We start from the raw sequence: 27,043 nt of genomic DNA on the forward strand, positions 1-27,043 counted from the left end.
TTCTCTCTCTCTCTCACACACACACACACACATACACACACACGCAGATTCGCTCGAATTAAAACACAGGGAGGACTGCAGACTGAACAAACAAACACAGCCTATCTGGTTCCTACGTTCGTTCTGCTGACTCGCGTGATCTTTGGCAACACTTTTCATTGATGTCTGCTGCAGGTATGTTTTGTTTAGTTCCAAGCGTGAGATCTGTCCAGCTTTATCGTTGTCGCATTGCATATGTCTGCAGTTATGTTTAAAATTTTAGTATGGATTTCATTTCATTTCAAAAGTTAATGAATATTAGTAAAAAATGAGAAACTTAAATTATTTACAACTAATAATTTAGGAATGCAGAGTTTACAGTTAGTAATATATCGGTCGGATTTTACTTTCAACTTTACTGTTTTTAACAGAAGGTAGTAAAGCAAGGAATAATACTACCGTTTAGGTTAATAAAATCGTAACAAAATTAAAATGTTAAAATATTCATTAGTAAACATTAGGCTCGTATTCCTTTCCACAAAGCGGCGCGCGTGCGTCAATCCTTCAGTATATGAAGTGACTCGAAAGTGTAAGGAGGATTGCGAGTGCTTCGTCCTAAGGTTAGTCTGTTATCTTGTAGTCTCTTTAGCTCATGTGTCGATGAATTGTTTGATATTGGAATACATTCTACCAACGAACATTTGAGAATTCCAAAGTGAGGTGAAACATCGGTATGTGTCCAGTTTCGGGTGCTAATGCCGGCATTTTCAGAAGAGAGGGAAACCTTAAAAGAAAATTTTTTGAGCCGTAAGTGGGCTTATCCTCTTAACGTTAATTGCCCGGAAGCTATAGGTAAGGATTGGTCTATGTACTTGTGTGTGTGATCCGTGTTGAAGAAACCTTACAAGTTTGGATTCTAAGCGAAAATGATCGCTAAATCTCATTGACTTGTGTTTGTTGACGGGTTCTCGTGGAAATGGGGGAGGTGGGGGAGAGGGAAGGGGGAAACAGGAAGGTTTGAGAGAGGGTTAGAGCTAGGCTCTAGGTGTGGCCCGCACTTTTGGATGAATGGCAGTAGAAATAAAGTGAAAACTGAACCAGTGGATTGTGATATCGTTATTTATTTCATTTAGGTCTAGACATTCTCTGCGAAGGCTGCTTTCATGTCTACGTTAATTACCGTTGACCAGGCTAAGGTATTTTGTCCTGATCTTGATTAGATTTTCCTATTCCTAGATAGCATAGTTTATAACGATTTTCAAGGTTTGTCAATATTGCTTAGTTCTAGCTAAAATGAAGTTGTATTTTCAGTGCTGATACTTGTGATACACGTGCAGTAAAACCTGTAAATATTTGATGGAAGTCATGCAGTACAGACCAAGATTTCTATCATCAATATCTTTAGTGATCATTTTTATTACATGGTATTATTTATTAATATCTATTAAATAACATTTTTATATTAACCATAGTTGTTAAGTGACATTTTATATTGTGTATTGTTACTCTATGTTTGTACTGTCCTTATTTCTGTGCAACCAGCTTCATTACATGTAATGACATTTCAAGTTACTTGTTGTCACTGACATAAATAGATTCTTTCTGTTCTTTATCTTGCACTGTACTCTTCAGTGTTTTCAAAAAGCATTGCACAGTGGTGCTTTACTATTTCCTAGTTTCACCATACAGTATTTAAAATACTTGACGTCTCTTTTATGGTATTTTGTGGAAATGTATGTGTGAAAGTGACATTGCATTTGGTTTAAGCTAAAACATAGTTTCCTTTGAAAAAAAAAATATCGAAAAAATACATTGCTTACAATTAAATACAAGTAAACTAAAGTGTAAAGAACAAAAATTCATGACATTCACTCAAATATTTCATTATCAGAACTTGATTCCTTAGGTGCACTTGTACATGACAATGGTTCATCAATAGTCTTTATCAAGGGTTAAGGACAGGGGGTTAGGTGGGAAAGGTCTCACAATTGTAGAACATGCTTTACTTTGGATTGATTTTTTTTTCTTTTTTGTTCTGTTAGGTATTTAAAGCTTCTTGGCATTATTGATCTGTCAAGTTATATCTTTCAGCAGTGTGGTACATTCTTTCCAATGTAGCAATAAAGCACATTTGCTGTGAATTGGTACTTTGGCAGCACCACCTTATTTCGCATACTCTTTCCTGTCTGCAGTTCTCCACAACACTTTCTAATAGTTCACTGAACAGTTTGTTAATTTCTTCAATTTTAATTCTTATAATTCTTCCAGGTTAGCATCTCATTGAAGAGTTTTTGGAATTTCCATAGTTTTCCTCCCTCATTTCAGCAAGTGTATATTCTATTTAAGGCTGTAAGTTTGGGTAAATAATATTTTTTTTAGAATTTTTTTCCAAAATTCTTCAGTGAATTTTTTAGTGACATCTTCATGGTCTGCTGTGATATTCTTCATACTCTCAGGCATGTTTAGCATTTCCAAATATCTAGAAACAAAAGATCATAATTATTTATTGCTACTGAGGGTTACCATCTGTGCAAATGCTGATTGCAGTTTGCCACCATTCCTTGATCCATTGACTGAATGTCGAAATTTTGTTGGATGCAGTGTTCAAGATTGGAAAGTTTCTTATAGGCCCACCTATATTCAGCTTGGATGAAGTGGGTTGATTGATATATGTAACTTGGCAAGACAGCATAAAATAATTGACTAATCGATCCTTAAACAATCACCAAGGATTTGAGTTTAGATTGCTAGTGAGCTGAGAGTGTGTTCATTAGTGTTTTTGAATGCACACAGGTTCTCAGAAAGTTAATTGAGAAAAAAGGGTTAACTTCAAAACCACAAAATCTCCTAGCATCAAGCTTAGTCGATTCGTGAATGGCTTCTTCCTTGCTATGGTTCTAGCATCTTTTGTTTGGTTGTGTTCCTGCATCCTATTCCAATGAAATCTTGTTTTGTCAACAGTGAAAATTTGGCAAGGCAGATATCCACCTTCATAGATAATTTATTTAAATTTCCATGACCCTTTCTGGTACCCCCCGTGTAGGTACTTGCTACTTCATCTGTGATCACATAGCCTGTCTTCAGTGTGATATATTGTCAGCCATCTGTCGTAATAAATAAATATAAGAGAAAATAATACTGAAATACATTTTGTTTCAGATTGATGAGATGTCTTCAAAATAAATATGAAATAAAATTCATGGCCTACTTACATCATATATATATATATATATATATATATATATATATATATATATATATATATATATATATATATATATATATATATATATATATATATATATATATAATCATGAAGCTACAAATGTCACTTAATATCAAATTCACGCTGCCTCAGGAATATCTCCGATGGAGAATTATATATATATATATATATATATATATATATATATATATATATATATATATATATATATATATATATATATATATATATATATATATATATTGTGTGTGTGTTTGTTCCACTAAGAATATCCTGTCATTTCCTTGTTCCCTTTAAGATGGTTGCTGCGGTGGGTATTAGCCTCCCTAGCCTCAGCAAGTCTCAGGGTGAGGTAACTAACATCCACATACCCTTCTCTCTGAATGTGACCCACCACTTTTATCCAGCTTCTTATGTTAAGAATTCATGGTTTAGGCAGCAGAGGAACTGTGGGACTTAACAGATTTGGCCTGAAGAGTTGTTGCTCATCAGGGAATTGAACCCAGACATTTTGCTAGAGTGCCAAATGTCCTAGCTACCAGGCTATACTGGGTATTGTACCCATCATAGATGTATACAGTACACTGTATTATACATATTTGCATTTTAGGGAAAGAATTATACATAGATATACTTTATTGCTTTGTTTTCACTGTTATTTAAAGTGAATTTTGAGTTCTGGTAACTAGTATATGCAGTAGTTACATTTTTGAATTTCAAAATCCAGTTAATGACCTTTTTGAGGAATTAACTGATGTAGATTACTCAGAAAGTTAAATATCTATTAAAACTAAAACTAATACATCCCTCAGTTTTTTTATAGCAGTGCAGTAATAACAGAATTTGTGTAGGTATCTGTTAGGATCAACAGTTCCCTCATTAGCTGGTCTGTGGGTGAAAACTGTAAAACATAGAGTTATCTTTTATGACCTAACATGGATAGCAGTTCATTGAACTGTCATAAACCTTACATATTCACATATCTTTTATGACCTAACATGGATAGCAGCTCATTGAACTGTCATAAACCTTACATATTCACATATTCAAAGAGATGTCTGGCTCATGCACACAGTATGGGTAAAGTTGATTAGGTCATAAGTTATTGCTGATCAGTATGGTCTCTCTCATCTAACTAACCGCTGCCAACCAGAATGTCTTGAATGAGTGTGACCTAATCTCACAAGACAGAAAACACGTGCATGATCTTTCTTATGATCTTTCGTATGCTAACACGTGTATGATCTTTCTTATGCTATACTTGAAGCAGTGAAACCAATTAGCTTCCAGCAGAGACATGACTGCTATAAAATATGATTTATAAAGTCAAGTAGGGCTTGGTTGCAGGTTCAACAGTATACATCCATAAAAGCCAGAAACTGTTGCTTCTCGTTTACACTAGTCCTAGAACTGGTTTTAGATGCTTTGTTCTCAATTCTACTACAGTATACCATAGTCGAGCCAAGATTGCTTGTGCTTTGTTAGTAGTCAAGAACCTTGAACCTATTTAAAAGTTACACAAGTTCTTGTATCTCCTGCTGGATGAACCAAGGTGCAGTTCCACAAATAATTTCATCAGTCCCTGCGCAGATCTTACGTCTAACTTCATGTGGCATCTTGTTTCCAGATCCCGTGTCAGAGCGTATATTGCTTTTCATGAATTTTCAGACATGGAAATTCCTCATCAAGGTAATAATCCACTCCTGGGAGAGATTAGAGCCAATCTATGAAAACCTATTGCTCATAGCATTTTATCTTAATTAGGCTATCTAGTCTATTTTTCCACCGTGACTTTTACTTGAGTTAACTTTACATTTTCCACTGGTCCCCCAAAAATGTTTTATAGGAAGGAATAGGATTTACACAGTAACAGATAAATATTGAGGGATCCCTTGAAATTTTGTGATCCTCTTCAACATTTTCATGGTGCCCAGTCAGTAGGTTCAAAATAATTCATTGATTGATTAGATGAGATACATGTAATTAAGTTTTCCTTTAAAGAAAAACCTTCCAGGCTTGTGAAAGTCTATGATAATCAGTTTTTTCTTGTAAACTCATGATAATATTAAGGTTTGCACTTATTGGGCTTATTATCATCAAGGGTTGTGCTCATTTTAATGCAGTACCTTATTTTTTCCATTTACTGATGTAAACTAGATTTTGTTTGTATGTTATCTTATCTTGGTTTTGAAGTACTCATTTGTCGGTATGTTTAGAGTATGAAGTGTTACCACTTGCCGCTGAATAGTATCTGATGTTTGATGTTAGTGTATTTTAATCTTCAAATTTGAAATTAATTTTTCTTAATTTTCTCCTGTAATATCTCGAAGTGTAGTTTTTCTTAATTTTCTCCTGTAATATCTTGAAGTATAGTTGTAGTTTGATTTTAGAAATGCATCCAAATCATTGGTGTCTTAGAATTAAATGACTTTAAATTGTCCTTTTATGGATATTGGGAGATCCAGGATTAGCTGGGTGTTGATAATATGGATAGGGTGCTAGAGGATGATAAAAGGCAAAAATACCAGCTGCATACATGTTTGTATGTGCTCGTGCACGTACAGTCTGCCAGATCCTTGAAACTGTGAGATTGGAGTTGGTTTCATGAGACCTCGCATTACATTATTGTGAATGCAAATGTCATCGCGTCATTTGGCCTTAGTGTGTTGGCAGTTTGCACCTTGGGAACAAAGAGTTAGTATCTGGTCTCCTGCAACAGCCTTTAGCCAGTTGCTTATGTTCTCATCCAGGAGAACATTTTCCTCCCTATGTACAACATCCTAGTGTGAAGCCCTCGTAGTCGACCTCCCCTGATTCTGTTGCTTTAAGGAAACTGTCAGTTAGTCATCAGTGTGAACTTAATCTTGCCCTCATGAATTGCTGTTGAACATTCACCAGATCTCTTGCCATGATAAGCACCATAAAACTATGCTCCTTCGAAGTGTCCTCATCATCAGCTGATGGAAATTCTGCTTCCAGGATATTTAGCATATACCCATATTACCATCTCTGGGTCTGTGGCACCTCAGATCAAAGCACACTCGGTGGCACCTTGAGCTGGTTGTGCTCAACAAAGCCACAAAAATGTTAGCTCATCTCTGGTAATTTGGCTAGTAGGCCAGGCCATTGTATCACTGTCATAGTCCACAGGCGAGCTTGTTATGAAGGGATGCAAAGCCAAAAGCTGCTTTGAAGCCAGTAATGGAGGAATTTATTAGCATAGCGTTTATTTAGAGGACTGGCTTCTTGAAAATAAGAATTATTCTCTTGAAGTTGACAAGATTTTATTTTTTTAATGTGCTGCCTACAGTTTTTTACGCACAAGCTGAAATGGTATTGCCTTTAAAATGGTTTTTCCCCAATTGTATATTTTGCTAATTTTTGTTGGTCTTATCCTTAGGCATGTGATTGTAATTTGACATATGATTATAATTTGACAATGACAACCTGAAGTTTAGAATATACTGTAATGCCAGTCAGCTGATGTATCAGTGCTCAGTACTGCAGGGCTGTAAGCAGTGGTACAGAAAGTAGTCTTATTAAGATTCGCAGTAATTGCAATTAAAAAATTTTTGTGGGAGATACACAATTACAATTGCACAAATTGCTGTAAGCAGTGGTACAAAAAGTAGTCTTATTAAGATACGCAGTAATTGAAATTAAAAATTTTTGTGGGATATATACAGTTACAATTGCACAAATTGTGATAAAATTCACCTCTTTTAGCAACTTGAAAATAGAACATGAGACATAATGTAATGTAATAATGCAGCACAATTAATGAAAAATGTATTGTGGATGCATTTTACATGCTGTTGGGTATTTTCTTTTGAATTAGTAGTGTACATGCAAACTTCCGTTAATTTTTGTTTGCATTGTGTTAGTTACTCGCATATTACCATACAGTAGGTGTTGTAAAAAATAATTTGCTTTGAACTGCTGTTACTTTTTTTTTTTGGTTGTAGTTTAACTTTTACTTAGTTTCTTGAAGGATATTTTTATCATGTCAGATTTTTGAATAACAGTTAGGAAAGCTGTTATCCTATTTTGCTGAAAAATATTTATATTTGATAGTTTCTTTCAGGGTTTCTTATTGTCATCATTAATTTAATGAAACTTGGAATACTTGTTTTCTAATATGAGTGCATGACCATATTCATTGTCAGCAATGTTTCAGAGTGCACTTACCTCCAGGTACATGGTAATTTTAGGAATACAGTATAAGGTACCTCCAAGTGCTTGGTGATTTTGGAAAAAGAAAGGAACAATGCCTTTCTTATTAATAGTGCTGTATGTTTTGCTTTTGAGAACTGGTTGACTTGGCTGTTTTAGGATATAGGCTACATCAGACTTTGCATCAACATATATACATTTCTGAAATTTCAACTTTGTTAACTGAGTTGATCATTTCTTTGTTATATTTATCTCTGGTGCATTCTTGTTGTTCTTGGTTCCTTATTTTGGTTTTGGAGGCACCACATAGGGAGGGATTCCCTGTAAAAAATTTTGGATACACGTATTTGTTTCTTTTCTTACAGAAAAGCTATATTTGGGCATTTGTGCCTTTTTGACATTATTTCTGACAAAAGTCATCAGTGAATTACAGGTAATCTTTGATATAAAGTATTAATACTAGTTAAATTGCTAGTCTGCTTGTTTATTTTAGCATGTAGGCTATATTTGCTTTGCCAGTTGAATTTTAATATAGTATATACAATTTAGTTGTGTATAATAAGTAGTTCATGACACATGTTGGTTCATTTTACTGCTGGGAGTTAATAATCATGTTTTTTTTTTTTTTTTTTAGAGATAACTGCTGAAGAAATTACTGCAGTAATCAATTTTTAATGACCCTAAAAGTTGTAAAGAATAATTTCAGTTTTGAATTACATCCTGACACAGGGTGGTCAAGAGAACCACATGGGATGCAATATGTCTACTACTGTACTGGTTCTGCGTTGTACATATGTCACACAAGCCATCCTAAACAAGTGGCACCTGACTGGGGCTGATAATTCATCTCTCTTGAGACATGTCAGTTCTTTTCAGTCTGGAGTACATCATCATCTTTCCATCAGTGGTTAGTTTATTTCATGCCAGGAAGGGTGTAAAAACTGCTAAGATACATAACGGGAATTTATCAGATCCAGTCATCAGTTTTTTATGGTAATGTCTCTTTTGGCAGACTCATTAAGAATTTCATTTTCGTCCTTCCAGGATATTATCAGCCTCACTTTGAAATAGTGTGGTACATTTGCTGTCTGTTGCGAGGCATTACACAACAGGTACCATAAGACATCTATGAAATGGTCTGACCACATCAAACTTCCGTCCCTACTGATTTTAGGTGACCATGTAACAATCCCAAATCAGGTTAATCCACATCCAGAGTAATGAGATAAAATGTGATTAGTTGCCAACGTTTGCCAGATTAACCAGTGTATTGGCTGAGTCAGTTGTTCCGGTTGTGTAACCCTTATTAAGAAAGACTGATTTTATGCATAAATATGTTTTATTTCAACCAGCCCCTATATGACTCACTATGATCATAACTTGACAGTCCCACCTCATCAACTGTCCAAAATGTTGTTATACCAGTCTCACCAAGAAGCAGGTCCTATTGAGGCACTACTAGCCAATTTTCCAGACCAGCATTCATTGAAAAACCACAATCCATCCGGTCATGCTGATTAAGTAAAAGCTTTACTTATGTTCTGTGGGAAACTTGATGCAAATTTCAACACTTCTGGCAACAAGATAGTTGCTATGATCATGGTAATATCAATAATGTTATTTATTCTTTCATATTAGAAGTGTTTGGTGTTTATCATTATTTTCCTTTTTTATATAGTGTTGGATATTGGTTAATACTTGACAGTACTCTGTACAAACTTTGATTAGTTTTGTGGTATCCTTGATCATATAGGGCCATTGAGTATGAGTATCATGACAATTTTGACTGAGACATTTTCCCTCATATATGTAGTGCAGTATTAATGTGTACTTCAAGTAGAATATGTGTTTATTGGACTTTACTGTAGAGCTGCAGTGCAATTTTGCTCTTGCAGCTCTGAATTATTTAGGTCTTACTGACAGTAGTTTTGCATAGGGTAGGCTAGGTATATTGTAAGGTTAGGCTAAGGTTTGAGTAGGATTGCTTAGGGTGGAGATTTGACATTGCATGGTAAATATATCATTCAGTATTTTTTCCTCCAATTTCTCACAAGTGCTCGATACCAGAGTATACACAGTATACTGTAATGTGGTTGCTGTTGGCTTCAGGATAAAAGATTCATCAGCCATTTATGAACCCATTTAGGGGTATTTCCTCCCTTACTGGCATCCAGAACCACACATACAGTATGCTGTACTATACTGTATTAGGATCCCTTGCTGTAGGTTCTCCTAGAGATCAGTGTCCAGTCAGTAGTACTTTTTGCCACTGCAGTAGTTGTCAGTTTCAGTTGACTTGTAGTTTATAGAAAACTGTGGGGACTTGGGAAAGAGTACAAATGTACTAGCCCAAAGGTTGTATGGGTATGTTGGGTATGGCAAGAGAAAAGATTTTGATGGGAGTTTTAAGTCATATTAGCAGAAAAGTATGAAAGGAAAAGAGTTTGGGAGAGAGTATCTGCTTGGCGGGGTTTGGAAATGAGGAAAGGTGATTCTGATTACTGATTTAAATATTAACGTAGGGGGCTGAAAAGAAGAAATTTTTTTAGGAAAAGGGCTTGGTTATGAGAACCATTGATTTCCATAGATGAATGTGTGAATGTATAGAACTTGCATTCAAAATCCTATGAACAGATAAGTTCTTCTTGAATGCCAAGGAGTCTAGTCCTCCAATGTTGTGTGCTCTTGCATGCACAGTATTGGCAGTAGAAACTGATGAGGAGGTGTAGGTATGTCTATTCTTGGACATTTCTGTTTTGTTCCGGCCTATGCTAACAAAAAGTCTTTGGCACCCAGGTCATGGTGTCAAGTCCTTTTCAGATACCTATGCAGTGCCCTGACAGGACAGTAGTTGCTCATCTGGATACTTGGCAAAGAGAATATGTTAGTGCAATTTACAAGTAACTCTTTGATTTGTATCCTTTTTTTTTCTTTCTTTCTTTCTTGAAAAGGAAACAATTCTTGCATTAAGTGTTAGTTGTTGAAATTTAGCATCATTTGTTACCAAGCTGAAGTTCTGCGATGATGATAAGAATTGACTCACAAAGCTTGTGTAATTAATGGTATGACTTTTTTATGACTATATTTCATGTTAGTTTTGTTCGTTTAGATGTGGTCTGGCATGATGTTCATGTTCATGTGAATATCTAGATAAAAAGATAAACCATATTTTAGGTATACCCTCCCTTATTTTATGATTATCCCTCCCTTTCTTGATTTTGAATAGTACTCGTAAGTGAAATTACCAAAAAATATTCTAGGTAGTTGTTAGGTTTTCTAAGGTAGTATGATTTATCATGTAACCTTTTCAAAGTAAATCACAGAGTACCCAAATTAGATTAGGCATTTGGCTACGCTGTATTTCGTACTTCATTTCTGGTTTGCAAAGTTATGGTTGATTTGAGTATCAGCGCGCTGTAAAATGTTTTTGGCTCTATGGGGAGGAAGAGCCCTCTAAATTCTAAAGAACCTCGATGAAGTCATTAGCAGTCGTTATGTAGCCATTTAGTTTTAAGCACTATGTAGTTGTATTTCAGTGCCAGAAAAGCAGAGAAAGATTTCTAGCTTTGGGGGTTTTGAGTATATTGTGCTTTGGCACACTCGAGAAATATATAGTAATATGGATATATTTTAGAGAATTAGGTATTTGAAAATTCAATGAAATTATTGTAAAAGTGCATGGACGTGGTATGGGTAAGGTGAATTTTTTTGTTGTGGAAAAGAGATGGTCCTTGCAGTTTTGTCCATTGAATAGAGTGATTTATTAATGTTGTCGGAGGGTACATTTTCTAATTATCTGTAGAACAGCATTAAGTTGTTTGTTCTGTAATCAGTTTGGGTGAAGATGAAAGCAGTAGAAGAAACAGTGAATGAACATGTGTGTCAGCTAGATTGTAGGAGAGAATTAGTGTAGGCTATTGGGAGTGTATTAATCTGTACCGTGTATGTGACAAAGATTCATAATTAGCATCATGTTGGAGGTGGATTGATATAAATTCTGAGTAAAAAAAAACTTTAATTCGAAAGGCATATGTACAGCAGAATCTTTATCAACTTCATCACACCTCTATTGATGGGTCAGTGGTCGAAAGTATTGTACATCATTGTTTCTAAATCCCACTAGTGATGAAATGCTTATCAGTTAAAATTCCCCTGGAGTGTAAGTTATTCCCGAGATACAGTGAATTGGATATTAAACAATATTTGTATGTACAAAAAATGCCATGGTGTACATGAAAAAAATTCAGAATTAGCCACAAGTTACAAACTCACCCCCCATATGCTACTCCATCAGTGTTTGACCCAACACAGTTGATTAAGTACTGGGTACACAAATCCATTGTTTGCTGTACAGAACTTGGGATTTTAGTGGACTACTTCCAAATCCAGTTGTCTGTGGTCTGGAATTGAATGCAGCTCCTCTTGGTAGGCATGTATCCTTCCTACCACACTATATAGGAGACATTATTATATATATGACATTATTATATATACTATATACTGTATATATGTATGTGTGTGTGCATGTATGTGTGTGTGTGTGTGTGTGTGTGTAAGACAGGCCAATTTACTCTTACCATGCAATATAGTTTGTTGATGATTGATAAGTATCCCAAGAAATTGGCCTGCATACCTTTGCACCTACTGTATATTACACTAACAGACACTATAGTCATGCCATCCTGCGTGTAAGGTATCGTACGTTTAGGGAAGAAAAAGAGGAAAATGGTGTTCTGTTATCCTCACTTTGGTTGTGTGTGTGTGTTGTTTTTTTTTTTTTTTTTGGTTGGTTGAGGGGTTTCTCATTCAGTGTGAAATGGGCCTCATTTGTCAACTAAAATTTTTAGTAGTTGAATTAATTATTGTCATAATTTTTCAATAGTAATGCCTTCAATTTCTTCTTGAATGCCTTCAAATTTTTATATTTTATTGTCTCCAACACGCATCACAATAACTTACTGATTAGTCCGAGTGCCTTGTGTTATAGATAGGCTAAGTCCCTTTTCTGCATCTTTATTGTATCTTGCCTCCGTTAATCTATAGTTAATCCTGTGCCTGTGGGTAGCAGTGTTTTCAGTGGTATGTTGTAGGTTCTTGGGGGAATTGTTGCTGGTGAGCTCCATTGATGATTTTTGTCGTAAAATGAATGCGTGGGTGGTGGTCTCTTCCGCCGGTGTGCCCCCTCAATGCGGTAACCTCCGTTAACTTCGGTACTTTATGTCTGCCCGCTGAATATTTGATAATGTCATTCTCTTTAAGGCCACTCCTCTGCTACGATTGGTGCAACGATTAGAGGATGCGTTAATGTTGGGGAGTGGTATTTCCTCGTATATCGTGGATGTAAGGCCCGGTAGTCATAAAAGTTTTTCATTTATTCTTTCTTTTAGGGGGTCGTGGCGATAAGCATTGACATTACGAAATGGCGGAGGGGGAGTAATTAGATAGAATTCAGCTTATCTACGCTGGGAAATCGTACAGATCTAGATCTTTATGCATACTATCAGATTCGAAAGGGAAAATCAGATTTAATTAAGGAAAGAGTCTTTACTGGAATTATTGTGGCCCGTAGAGTTTGTGAAATCTAGTGGGGTCAAGTTATTTGTGTACATTAGTTTATTACTTTGTATTGTCAAAGCTTGGTTGCAGGGTATAATTGATACCCCAGAGGACAAATTGCTCTCTTTAATAGGAAAAGTCACCTAATTTTTGGAAACAAGTACTGTAGGTACTTTCCCTTGAAATCCAAGGTGTTAACTTAAATCTTATCAGTATGCATAAGATTCGTTAAGTGGTGTGTCTTCTCCAAGACCAATCACTGAGATGGATAAACTTGCCCTAATTCATGCAAGAGTTTATCCTATTTTATAACTGATTAATTACGACGACCAGTTTCAGATTTACGTCCTCTCTCTCTCTCTCTCTCTCTCTCTCTCTCTCTCTCTCTCTCTCTCTCTCTCTCTCCTTCCGACACACGTGTATATATATATATATATATATATATATATATATATATATATATATATATAATTATATGTAAAATATACACTCTGTGATCTTGCTTTTGACCTTCAAAATCACATTTAGTAATATCAGGCAGTTACATTTATATCTGTCTGTATGAAAAGGATACCACAGCATGAAGCTGGCCTTGAATTATTATTGCAGCATTTCCCCCCAAAAGAAAGACAGCATCTTGAGACCAATGAACATATCAGAATGGTTTTCAAATGCTGTTCCGTAGTTCTTGAGTCATCTGCAAACAACGCCCTCCCAGTTTCGTGGGGGCAGATTTTATATATATATATATATATATATATATATATATATATATATATATATATATATATATATATATATATATTTCTCGTCAGAATGCGATTTTTTTTTTTTTTTTTTTTTTTGAGGCACGCTGTTTGGACAGTGGTAGCTTTTTGAGAGTTCTTGATGCTGTTTATGTAACACTTAGCAACGCAGTGTATAGCCTACTTCGGATAGGGAGCCCCTTCTCTCTATAGGTACACGCACGGTCGAGGCCAAATATTTCAAGGTTGCAGCGCCTATTTCGGCTTGTTTAAATAAGAGTTCTGGGGAGGTCTAAACACCCACGGAAAGGTAGGGCTCGTAGCATACACGCACACGGGTGTTCTCTCTCTCTCTCTCTCTCTCTCTCTCTCTCTCTCTCTCTCTCTCTCTCTCTCTCTCTCTCTCTCTCTTAGTGTGAGCGTGTGTTCGTGCGCTAAGATTTTGTCAGTGTAGTGACCTGTGTATTGAAATGAAGTAGTTCACTTGTAAAGCTATGAGTGGATATTACATGTATTTGGTTCTCTTTCGGAACATATTCTCTACATTTTTCTGTATCTGTAGCAAATATTAATTTTCTGCGTCCGTGACCTTTGTTGTCGTAACATCAGTCTGCCATAAAGCCAGTCAATGATTTCGTCGCGCAAGAATGTGCAATTGCTATGCTTTTTTGCCTGTTTATGTGGTATCGAATTGAAATGGCCGTTGTTATAACCTTCAATGACGTGAATTATTGGCTGTATTGCTGGAGCGGTGTGTACGGTTTTTCTGTCGCGATTTCATTAATGGCCTTCACTTGTGTCGATAATTGTGCGTGCAGGAGCCCGAGGCTCTTCCTTATTCTCACTCGGAACAGAATGTTTTGGGGTCTTTTTTCATTGTCCTTGCGTATGAATGTTCCCCATTTTCTTCTGTTCACGTATGTAAAAAGTTTTGAATTCCAATCTGGAAATTTCGAATGGCAGAGGCAAAGATCATTTAGCAGTTCAGAATGCTTAAAGGTACCCAGTATTATTTTCAATATTCGGTATGGAAAAATTACAGAGGAATCACCTAGGAACGTGTTTAAATTTGGATTGCCTGTTATCAGACATTACTTGAAAGGGCTCGTATGAACTTGTGAAGCTTGGAATGTGAGACCATAAGCATTTCTGTTTTGTCTGGAACGCAAGAGGCGTTGTTTAGGAATTAATGTATACTTTCGGCCACAGATTTAGCTTTGTTGACAACGATATTGTTTTACTGTCAGACGTGCTGTAAACAGCACATCTGGAACGCAGACCACTTTGGTAATGAAGGTTTTATGTTAAAGTTGTATGTAAGCGCAGAAGGTATTCCGGTTTAATTGATTAGTAGTAAAATAAAGTCTCAATTCAGACATGAATTTAAAGTATATTTGGTTGACTGGACACAATTTGTAATCCACAGTGGCTCCTTCTGCGCGACGTGTAATACATAAAGTAATAAGGCTGAAATTTCAAGGCTGGGCTTTCATGTTGAAAAGAACATCTCTTCGTGGAAATGGCGGCAGTGGAACAGGTCATTCCAGGTTAGAATTTGTAAAGTCTGTATTTGAATTTCATGATGATTGATGAATTGTCATTAGAAATTGTTTGCTCTTCGACTTTATCCTCAATGTATAGCAAATCCCCGTGGACTTGTTGTCACTTGAGTTGCTGCCTTGCGGCTTCATGGCGAAGGAAGAAGTCTGTCTGCGGGGGAAGGGGAAACTGGACCCAGCGCCGTCGACCTCCTCCTCCTGCTGCAGGATCAGCAGAGCATGCAAACATCTCATTGAACGAAGATGAAGCTTGCATGTTGGTCGCCCTTTATCGATTGTCTTGCACCATAACAAGTGGACTGTTTGTGCTCTTGGTCCAGTGTACAGTGTTTAGCGTTTAAGCTGTCGGGAATGCCAAGCAGCTTTCTCTCTCTCTCTCTCTCTCTCTCTCTCTCTCTCTCTCTCTCTCTCTCCCTTTGGGAGGGGATGGCAGGCTTCATATTAAGCTTACTCCGGCGCGATGCGGGGGCGGGGGTGGGGGGGAACGGTATTGTAATGACGGAAGACCACGTTTCTGTGGAATATAAGTATAGGCCTAATAAAACTCACATACCCACCGTATATGTAAGTAATGTTAATTATTCTAGAACCGCATTTTATATTACAGTTATCAGTATTCTTATAAGAACTCGTGAAGAAACATACCCAAAGATTATTTACTCGAATGCTCATGTTTGGGCGAGAGGGAGAGAGAGAGAATTGCTTATGTGTTGTTAAGTAAATAGACAGGAACTGCACACTTGTACGATGAGTGCACACCTTTCTCCGTCGCCTTTATTAGCCCAGCACATTCTGTTCTTGGAAATACGTGCACGTTTCCCATTGTGTTTCTGTAATGAGGAGCTGGAGTCATTTCCGATTGCTGTGGTGAGAGAGAGAGAGAGAGATTCCTCAATCAGCCTTGTATCCTGAAGCATAATTTTGGCGCCCTTAGCTTTGTCACTCTTGCGAATCATGCAGGTCCTGGATCGGGAACACAGTTGTTGTTGTCGTGTGCACTCGTCAATTGTTTCAACTTGATTTTTGCGTGATCAGTTTAAACTGTTTACTGCTGCATTGTGTGTGGGGGAAAGATGAAAGGCCTGCCGCTTGCTAACGATAATGGCTGTGTAGTTTTTCGCGAGTTTGACTTGTACAGAAGTTTGTCGGTGCCTGTATTGCAGGTGGCGGTACTGGACAGCCTGTGCCACAGGCCGACATGGAAAGGGAAGACTTGGCTCTTTGGCTGCGTGTGCTACAAGTCTGGCTCTTTCTGCAGTCTTTGCTTCTTGTCTTTCTTCGTGTGTGTCGTTTCTCATTTTATTAATAGTTTCTGTACATGTATACCTAGTTTTTTAGGAGCGGTCTTATTGTCTCATTTAAAATATAAATGACTATTGACTGTAGGTAGTGTGTATATTGGGTAAGGGGATTATGCAGTATTCGCTTTGTGTTTTCAGTCGCTCGATTACTAGACGAGTAGTAGTCTGCATTCGTCGTTTGCTATTGTTGGCGGTGAAGGTCAGGAATTTTCCTTCTGAAGTCCATTATGTCTTTTGAGGCTTGAGTTGTTTAGATTTGATTGGTTTGTGTATTTTTGTTCTTGATTTGAGAGAGAGAGAAAGAGAAAGAGATTAACGGAAATCAACTCTGTTTTGTTCAGTTGTTTGTGCCAGTAATTTGGTGATTTTAATCTCCAGCTATATCCTGAGTGAGAAGAGCCTTTTTTTTTTATCGCCCTTGCAGGGCCACCTAATTATGTTCATATTTTTCCCGTTCTACCAACACTCAAAGTTTCTAATGTTTCGGCCTTGTCAGCCCGTCTCATTGCTGACTTCTTTTATATGTTTGTTGGTTAATGCATCGCCGATCATCCGTTCTTGTTGAGTTGGAATTCCTTTTGTTTCCGGAGAGCGGTCTGAATGCCTATTGTGCCTTCAGCAGCAAGCTGCCATCTTTTTCCTAATTTTTTGGAAAAGGGGAAAACGATTGCAGTGCCGCTTTTACAGAAGTTGACAGTGTTAGTAATATTATGATAGTTTAATTGGAACAGTGAGTCATGGTTTTAAATGACAAGTGGAAAATGGAAGAAGGCCAAGTTGAAAGGGTTGGACAGTTAGGTGTCAAGAATCCAAGCACAACTGACGAAAGGTAGAGGCAGAAAGCCGTTCAGGTAGGATCCTTAGTACGGACAATGTAAAGAACCTTTAGCACAGTTTAGTGTCGTACCAGATGCTCTGTAACCGATTGCCTAACTACCTCTCCAGCAGGGTATATATTTAGGTACATGGTACGCTTTGTTAGCGCTGTGCCTTCAAGGAGGGGGCGAGGGGAGTTGTGGAGACCATGGAGGAGACTGGGTTGGTTGAAAATCATCGTGTGGGTCAGCGGAAGTGGGGTGGAGACGGGAGGGGGGACCACAAGGATGCCGTTGAGATAACATGCTCATTTTTGGCATGGGCGTCACTCGAGATGATTTCCACTTGGGAATATATCCTCAAACAGTGGCCAGAGTCTTCTGGGAAGGTAGTGTATGTGTGTGTGTGTGTGTGAGAGAGAGAGAGGCTCTGTCGCGACTTCGTAGCGTACGTGTTTCATTAACATGGAGAAGACCTGAATAAGGTACTGTGCCGCCATGTTTACGGAGTCTAGCACGATTACAGGATTTGTTTCAGAATACTGATGTGGTACACTAAACCATATTCTTTTTCTAAAGTTCTGTACTTTTACATTTACAGTATTTCACAATGATAGCATACCGGCGTTGTACTACTAATATTTGTTGAATGAATGTATATATATATATATATATATATATATATATATATATATATATATATATATATATATATATATATATATATATGTGTGTGTGTGTGTGTGTGTGTATGTGTATGTGTGTAATTCAGATATTCATTTAACATATATTAGTTTTACAGTTGTACAGCCAATAAATGTTGAATGAGAATCTGAATTTTATATATATATATATATATATATATATATATATATATATATATATATATATATATATATATATATATATATATATATATATATATATATATATATATATATATATATATATATATATATATATATATATATATATATATATATATATATATATATATATATATTATATATATATATATATATAAATAAATATATATATATATATATATATATATATATATATATATATATATATATATATATATATATATATATATATATATATTTATTTATATATATATATATATACATACATACACACATACATAATTCAGATACTCATTTAACATATATTAGTTGTACAATTCCAGTATGCTATCATTATGGTAATACTGTAAATGGACGCCTAAAATATAGAATGTTACAAAAAGAATAAGGTTTAGTGCACCATATCAGTATTCTGAAACTATATATTACCATACCTGAGCTGAGGATGAACATTTTGAAGCTCTCATACGTCTACCTTTTGACTTATTAGCAGCCACTGTTGGGTTCCCTTAGGCCCAAGCTTGTATCTGTGTTCGATGTGTAGGAAATAGTTCAGCGGCATAATGACTGTCTGCCACTCATGAGCGACCTTTAAACCTTTAAGCTCTTTTAAAGACATGTGTGATGTGTTTTCATTAAAGGGTAAGCAAAAGTTCGTCTCATTTATACGGTTGTTTAAGATATGTGTTATCATTCATAAAAACAAATGTGCCCTTTTTTATGTAAAGGAATGAACAAGATTTGGAGGAGGATGGATATCCTGAGATCTTAAAGGGGTAAGATCAGAAATTCTCAGATTTTAAAAAGATAGACTATAGTTATATCTTGGTGTAAAGATATACTAGTGCTTTGGGTCCCCATATAACGTCATGAATTTTTTTAATGGGGATGAATAAAGTTGACCTATTTGTTGAAGGTGAGCGATTTGAATGCCTATTTATTTGTCAGGTTATGATTGAGAAACATTTCTTTTAATTTTTAATCTTCAACCTGCTTTTTTTTTTTTTTTAGGGACTTCAATTGACCACCACTTACGAATTACATGGTTACAAATTGTGGCTCAGCCACGTCCGTGAACGTAGCTAAGATCAATATGATACTGTACAGCGATCATGAAAGTTGCAGTTATAGAAAAGGTACACCCCACCAGCCGTCGGCGAAGGCTCACTTGAATGTGTGGTGCTGGGGAAAGTCATTCTTTGTATTGAAGGCGATTCGCTTACGTAGACGAATGGCAAAAGGGATTTGGGGCTTGAAAAGCTCTCGAAGTATGTCCAGGACCGTCATATGTAGTCATCAGTGTTCTTAATTTGTGTCCAAGATTTTAGTCAATAGATTATTATACATAAGTAGTACTCCCCAAAAACAGTACTGATATTTTACGAGCATGTAATATTATGCTTAAAAAATCACAGTAGATGCATGTGACTTCAGTATATAAGCGAATACCCACAGGAAAATGACCGGCAGAAGTTCAGTGCCAAGCGCTTTCACGTGTTTATTCACGCATCTTCGGGGGACAAAACTTTTTTTTGCGCCCCGAAGATGCGTAAATAAACACGTGAAAGTGCTTGGCACTGAACTTCTGCCGGTCATTTTCCTGTGGCATTCGCTTATGTAGTATTATATATAGGTCTTTAATACTTGTTTTACTTTGTTTGCAATATTTGGGTTAATTTTTTTGCTTCTGAAAATATGAAAATAATTTATATAATAGTATATATATATATATATATATATATATATATATATATATATACATATATACATACATATATATATATGTATATATATACAGTATATATATGTAATAATATGTATGTGTGTATTTGTATTGTATATAGCGTTGTCTTTTTCTTTGATGGAATGGTACAAGAGAAAAGAGAAAACAGTACATTGTTCATTGTAACGTAGATAATTGGACGGCTGAATCCTAGGTGAACCAGTTTTGCAGGAGACTCCCACAATAATAGCTGCTTCATGCACTACAGAGAAGGCTTCTCGTTACCCAAGAAACATTGCTGTTCACCTCCATTTTTCATGCCCTCTCTCGTTTCCTAGATATTAAGCCCTTATTTCAATACCTTCATCATTCCATATATGCAGCACTTTCTAGGTCTTTCTCTGTTTCCTCGTGACTAACCTCAGTACTCTGGTCCGTAGTTTCACTTTCGTTAACCATTTTAGAGCTACGGATTTCCAAGTTGATTATCCTTTCAGTTCTTCTAACATTTACGTACATTATGCAGGCGATTAATTCCAACACATTCAACCTTTATAGTTTTCAGTAAAAGAAAACTATTGAGATGGCTTTGTCTATTCGTCCGCACTTTTTCTGTCGGCCCTTAGATCTTTAAAACTACTAAGGCTACAGGGCTGCAAATTGATATGTTAATTATCCACCCTCCAGTCATCAAACATACCAAAGTGCCTCAGTGGTTTTTATTTTATTTAAGGTTAAAAATTACCCATAATCGTGCGTCTGTCAACGCTATAGGGCATGCCACCACCGGGCCGTGGCTGAAAGTTTTATGGGCCACGGCTCATACAGCATTATACCGAGACCACCGAAAGAGAGATCTATTTTTTGTGGTCTTGATTATCGCTATACAGAAAACTCGATTACGCCGAAGTTCCTTCGGCGCATTTTTTACTTGTTTTTTAAACATTCTCATTTCATTTCCCCTCATGCTTTCCCACCTTGGCGTCCATAGACATTCCAAGTCGTTTCACTTATGCTGTAACTCGCCTCTGCTCTCGTCCTACAATCATCTATTGTTTATACTCCCAAACACCTAGGGCCCTAGGCTATGCGAATCAACGATTTCCATTCTGTCACTATCGATTGTATATCTTACTGGTTTCCATTTACCCTCATTACTTCGCTCGAGCCTGCGCGCGGAGACACACACACATTTATATATAATGTCTGTATATATGTATTTATTCCACATGTTAACATTTTCAAACTCACGATTTCTCTAGGTTCACTTCACTATCCCCATTAGCAAACATCAACCATTCCTTATTCCATACACGACCCATTTTCTTATTTAGCAACCTTGCATCTAATTTTACTTTCCATCCATTCCCGTCACCATATTCGTACACACGCCTCCCTGCCATCATAGGGAATTTTAATCGTTTTCTGCAACTTACCCTCCATACCATACATCCTTCATAACTCCAGAGTGCTCTCTATTGAACCTGTCATAAGCTTTTGCTGGCCCAATATATTTCTTTGCAGCTTAGGCTAACCCTTTTTACTTGAAACTTCCCTATTTGTATGCGGGCTTGAGAGTTGCAGTTGCTCAGAATTTTGTTCAGTCATTTCACCAACATTGCCAGTTTATCATGACACAGTATCAGTGCTGCTTAGTATCGTCTTCACTTATGGATGAATAAATAACAGATGTTGATATGAAGTTAAGAAAAATTTTCATTATCATAAGTCAGTGTGAAGTTACCAAAGCTCGTTTCATTTTAGGAAACGGCTGCGTCAAAAAAAGGATAAAGAATTTGCTTGGTATAATTGAACTTACGGGATAACTAGACATCGGACTGCAATGTAAATGTTTTTCTCTTATGCCTTTATTTTCACGTGTGCTTTATACTTTTCCATTGAAACCCGGAGGCTTAATTTTTAGTCAGGTTGACTGACTGGTCATCATTTATTATTATAATTATTATTATTATTATTATTATTATTATTATTATAAAAATTTCATAATCGCATGAGTCACTGAAATGGTGAATAATTCAACAATGGTGTAAGAGTAAATATATGTTAAAAATATATACAAAACGTTATATATATATATTTTTAATATATATTTATACTTACACCATTGTGGATTTCTTCACCATTATTATTATTATTATTATTATTATTATTATTATTATTATTATTATTATTATTATTATTGTTGTTTTTTTTTTGTTGTTGTTGTTGTTGTTGTTGTTTTAAATTAGATACATTCACCTTTGTTATATTGACCCCTGGCTTATGCTGCACCATTCAGCTCTCTTGTCTTTCCACTTCTTGTTGATTGAGGTTCTTTAGTTATAATACATTAGCTGAAGATTCTACCATTTTAACTCTCTCTCTCTCTCTCTCTCTCTCTCTCTCTCTCTCTCTCTCTCTCTCTCTCTCTCTCTCTCTCTCTCTCTCTCTCCTCTTAGTACTTGCAAATTGTTCATCTTTTTGACTGGCATTCCTGAGCCATCCGTTGCGTAACAATGTGAAAACACTTGACCTACGCACTTTTCATTCCAAGCATCGCTGATCCTTTCAGCCTCTTGACTACACAAACTACCCAGACTGTTCATCCCAGCAGCTTCCTCTTCCCATTTGCTCTAATTCACAGCCAGCACCCACGCACTTCCACGATGAAGAATTGCCTCGGTAATCTCTTCGTACATTCTAACAATTATCATTATTATTTTTATATAACGAAGAAGGAAGCAGACGAATACTCTCAAAGGATGTTTCATTTGATTAAAATGAAGAATCTGCCTTTTAATATCCGCTGGCATTGCAGGTATAACATTCATTGAGGCCCGGATGGTACACTTATGTCAGTCATCTGTGATATTAAGCGATTAACGTGGCTTCTCCAATGGCTGCTCGCTTTGCATTCTTTTAGCTTCACAAGAGTTCATTATTAAGACAGTTACGTCAGTTTCTCTTTTGCTCACACAGACACGCAGCCTTTTGCTTTACAGACATATTCGAATTGGCGATCCTTCCCAGAAGAAGGCTTTATTAAATACAGTAAAAATGTCTTTTGTACGTATAGAAGTGTTTTGCCAAGAGGGGAAGAGAATAGGGCCAGAATGAGGCATTAGTTATCTTTAATGTGATGATAAAAAGGAAGATCTTTTATGTTGATTAGAATCTCGCAGAGAGGAATTTTCTTCAGTTACGCTCCTGTAGAATGCTTTTATTCTGTACATTGCTAAACTCGCTCGAATAACCAAGTGCAGTACATGCCTCTCGCTGCATGAGCGACAGAGGTCTCCTTGTAATAGAAATTGATGTTGTGTGTGGGGGTTAGTGGGGTGTAAACATTACCCCCATCTCGGTAGTTACCATGGTCACACCTGCACCCCAACACTCGACGTTCTGACCAGGCGTTTATTCAACCGATACCTATGAAACTGGCTATAGCCAAGTATCCATGCTTTAATGATCTTGCATGGCTCGCTCACTTAGCTCTGTATCCATCCACACACACACTTACACATACTTACACATCACAACGACTTATATATAATTATTTATATATATATATATATATATATATATATATATATATATATATATATATATATATATATATATATATATATATATATATATATATATATACATACATACATCTATATGTGTGTGTCATCTCCTTGAACACGCGTGATGCAAAGTGCGTGTGTGTAAAATTCCGCCATTCGTATCATTCTTGCGCTTTGTTTTCTACAAGTCTGCATTCTTCTCCAACCTCCCTGTTCATAGTTCTTATTCAAATATGTGTGGGTCTTTCCGTCTCTTCTGGTGCCTACTGGAGCCCAGTTTAGGACGTGTCCAAGCCTTCTCCATCTCCCTTTCGTCGTTTTCTTAAGCTTGTCAAGTTTCTGTCGTTACTCCAGTCTGAACCGTCTTTACCATCTCTGAACGCTTTATTTCACGGTAAAGAATATGAGAGCAAAATTGATTTATATGTGTGTGTGTATGTGTGTGTGTGTGTGTTTAGTGTCTGTATGTATGAATGTACGCGCATGCTTGCTATATTCTAATCCAGTGGTAAGATCGCTTGCTTTACCAGGTATTGCACGAAATTTAAAATTTCTCGTTAACCTCTCTTTGTATTTGCGTTGGGGATTACCTCGTCGAGGCAGTCTCAGTAGAACTGAAATTGAGATATGTGTTTGTTATTTCTGAATTGGGAAATAGACTGCCTTTCCATGCGATGGTATTCAGTTTGTAAATACCTGAATATATATATATATATATATATATATATATATATATATATATATATATATATATATATATATATATATATATATATATATATATATATATATATAATGTGTGTGTATATATAATATATATATATATATATATATATATATATATATATATATATATATATATATATAATTATATATATTTATATACACATACATATGACCTACGCGCTTTTTCATTGTGTATGCTTTTCTTTTTTGTGTTGTATGGCGTTATTTATTGTAGAGATCCGATATAACTTTGTCCTTGTTAGAAAAATCTGTAGGCCTTAACTTTTATTTCCTAAGGACCGCCTTTTTATTTTTGCAGATATACATAACTCAATTTTGTGAACAGTAATAACGTAGCAACGTAGGCGTGTTTGAAGTGTGACCTATACACAACGAACGTTGTACCACTATCTACAGTGGCCTTTTAGTTTTGCTTTGTTTAGTGATTTTATGTTAAAAATTTTCCATTTTTTAAGTAATTTTATTTTATCATGGAATCCATATTTTTATTTTTTATATTTCCACAAATCCTGATGAATTTCAAAAGGACTGCCAACTAAAGTAACCCGTTCTTAATCCCTAAATGGAGAGTCTAAACTAGAGCCTATTTTGTACGTGTGAGAGAATCTTGTGTGGGTGAATGACTATGAGGATTGGGCATGTGAACTCAAGACGACTCTCTCTCTCTCTCTCTCTCTCTCTCTCTCTCTCTCTCTCTCTCTCTCTCTCTCTCTCTCACACACACACACACACACACACACACACACACACACACACACACACACACACACACACACACACACACAGTTGATTAAGATTGTAAAGACTGGTTACAAGTCAGATTATGAACCTTGCTTAGCAAACAGTGATGGTCTGTCAGACTCAAGACGAATGGTTGCACATTTTATATAACGAAAATAGGGCTTGATATCTTTAACTTGTGAATGTTAATTAATGAGTGAGTTTGATTAAAAACTACAACTGACCCTTATCATCCAGGATTATTTGGAGGAGCTTTATCGACTATTTACTTCTTTCAATTATCGGTTATAGTTTTTATTTTTCTCACAGAGAGAAAACGTAGCTAGATGAAATCTCTTATCTTCGTATGGCTGCATGATCCCGTACAGGCACGATGAAGAGGACAAGAGGAGGGTACTGATACAAAACGAAGGTCCTACAGAGACACTGACGGAGGCATCCTGGCCAAAGGTCACGGCCGCATACCTTCCTGAGATTATAAACTTCACGTTTAAGCCATCGCCATCATGGTGGTATATCCCGTTTAGAAGTAGAGGTCGTGACCTGTCCCCATTAAATTGTTTCCATATTTTGACAAATACAGGGAATTTCTTAAATTTCCTGCTTTTAACTCCTCGGATAACTAACGTGCAGTAATGTTATAGTAAGCCTTGAGTACTGAAAGAAATGAGTATTAAGTAAAAGTTTACTTTCAGCATGCGCTTTTTATGAAGTGCGGCCGTGTGCCGTGCATAAACGTGCGTGTGGTTGTTTGTTTTGTTGGCGACCTTGATAAAAGCGAGCACCAGATGCGATTGTGTGTGTGTGTGTGTGTTTTTTTTTTTTGTGGTTGGCAGGTTTTTTTGTGGTCTTCGCTAAGGCGCTGTTCGAACGTGTGCGGTTTCTTTGCACATAGAGATAGAGATTATCTTTGTCAGTGTACCCGTTTGTTTTTACTGTAATGCTCTCTCCCGCCAGCAAGGTCACCTATACATGTATATACACATACTTAAAATTTCATGTCCGTCAATTACAGCTGTTGGCTACTGTAGTGGCAAACCGGTAACATCAAGACACTGCTGTCCAAGGAAGTGCCAGTGATTTGGCTTTAAAATGCTCTGAGTTCCAAGGTCAAGGAACACCTGGTGGGAGGCTGTGAACCCCTTTTTGGGAGGAAATGTCCCTAAATGGCGGGTGAGCTGCTCTGCTTAAGCCAGTTGCAAGCATAAGTATAAGGCCAGTCAGTTTACAGTGGACTGCTACCACGGTGGCAGTAAGCGGTAAAACTCCGGAAATTGCTACCCTAGGAAGAGCCAGTGGTCTCGAATATAGATGCCATTTACTGAAGGGAGAAGAACACATGGTGAATCGTTGCATAACCTTTGATTGGAGGAAGCTGCCTCTGAATGGCAGCAGATCCTCTTTTGAGAACAGTGGCACCACGCTTTCAGGTACTGTGAGATTCCGGGATAGGAAAATAAAAGCATTCTTGCTGCTCAATTGGTTTGAAAGTTACAAAATTAATGGGAGTGTGGGATTTGTTGCCCCATAGACTGAACTATAATTGCAAAAAGAAAAAAAATAGCTTAAAAACAAAATGCTAAGGTTTGGTATCTTAAATTTGTGAGGATGTGGTGGAGAGAAGAAATACATATTAGTTAATTTGTTGAAGCTAAGAAAGATGAAAAGTGTGTGACAGAACTGCGCGCGCGCGCGCGCTTGTGTTTGTGTTCGCTTGCGCTGGGACGTCCAAAGCTGGGAAAGGGGTAGAGCTTATGATATCAATGTGAATGCGGAAATAGTGGAAATAGTACAAATGTTTAGTCAATATGATTGTGTGGGTAAGATTGAGTAAGGAATGGAAAAACTGTAATGGAGTGTAGATGGTTCAAGAATCGAAAAGTGAGGGTGAAAGTGAATGCTCCTGGAGAGTGAATTTGTACATGAGTGGGTTTGATGAAGTTGAAAGTCTTGACTGTGGTAGTTGGTTTAATGCGAAGGGAGGTAACAGAAAGAGTAAAAGTAATGGATGGTGGTAAAATAAGAGAGAAGGTAAGTTGGTT

At 36.5% G+C, this 27,043-nt stretch overlaps 1 protein-coding gene across 2 annotated transcripts in view; it reads left to right on the forward strand.

Annotated features, from left to right (window-relative positions):
- The first annotated feature begins 510 nt into the window (after positions 1–510).
- egh (beta-1,4-mannosyltransferase egh) overlaps positions 511–27,043 on the forward strand; it is a 126,455-nt gene continuing 99,922 nt past the window's right edge. The window contains exon 1 of one of the 2 annotated variants that reach the window (XM_067103769.1): positions 511–599. The gene's annotated coding sequence lies outside the window, so the exon portion shown is untranslated. Of the gene's footprint in view, positions 832–27,043 lie in introns of both variants that reach the window. The other variant, XM_067103770.1, reaches the window with a different exon arrangement.

This window comes from Macrobrachium rosenbergii, chromosome 5, assembly GCF_040412425.1.
Source record: "Macrobrachium rosenbergii isolate ZJJX-2024 chromosome 5, ASM4041242v1, whole genome shotgun sequence".
In the NCBI taxonomy this organism is placed as follows: domain Eukaryota; kingdom Metazoa; phylum Arthropoda; class Malacostraca; order Decapoda; family Palaemonidae; genus Macrobrachium; species Macrobrachium rosenbergii.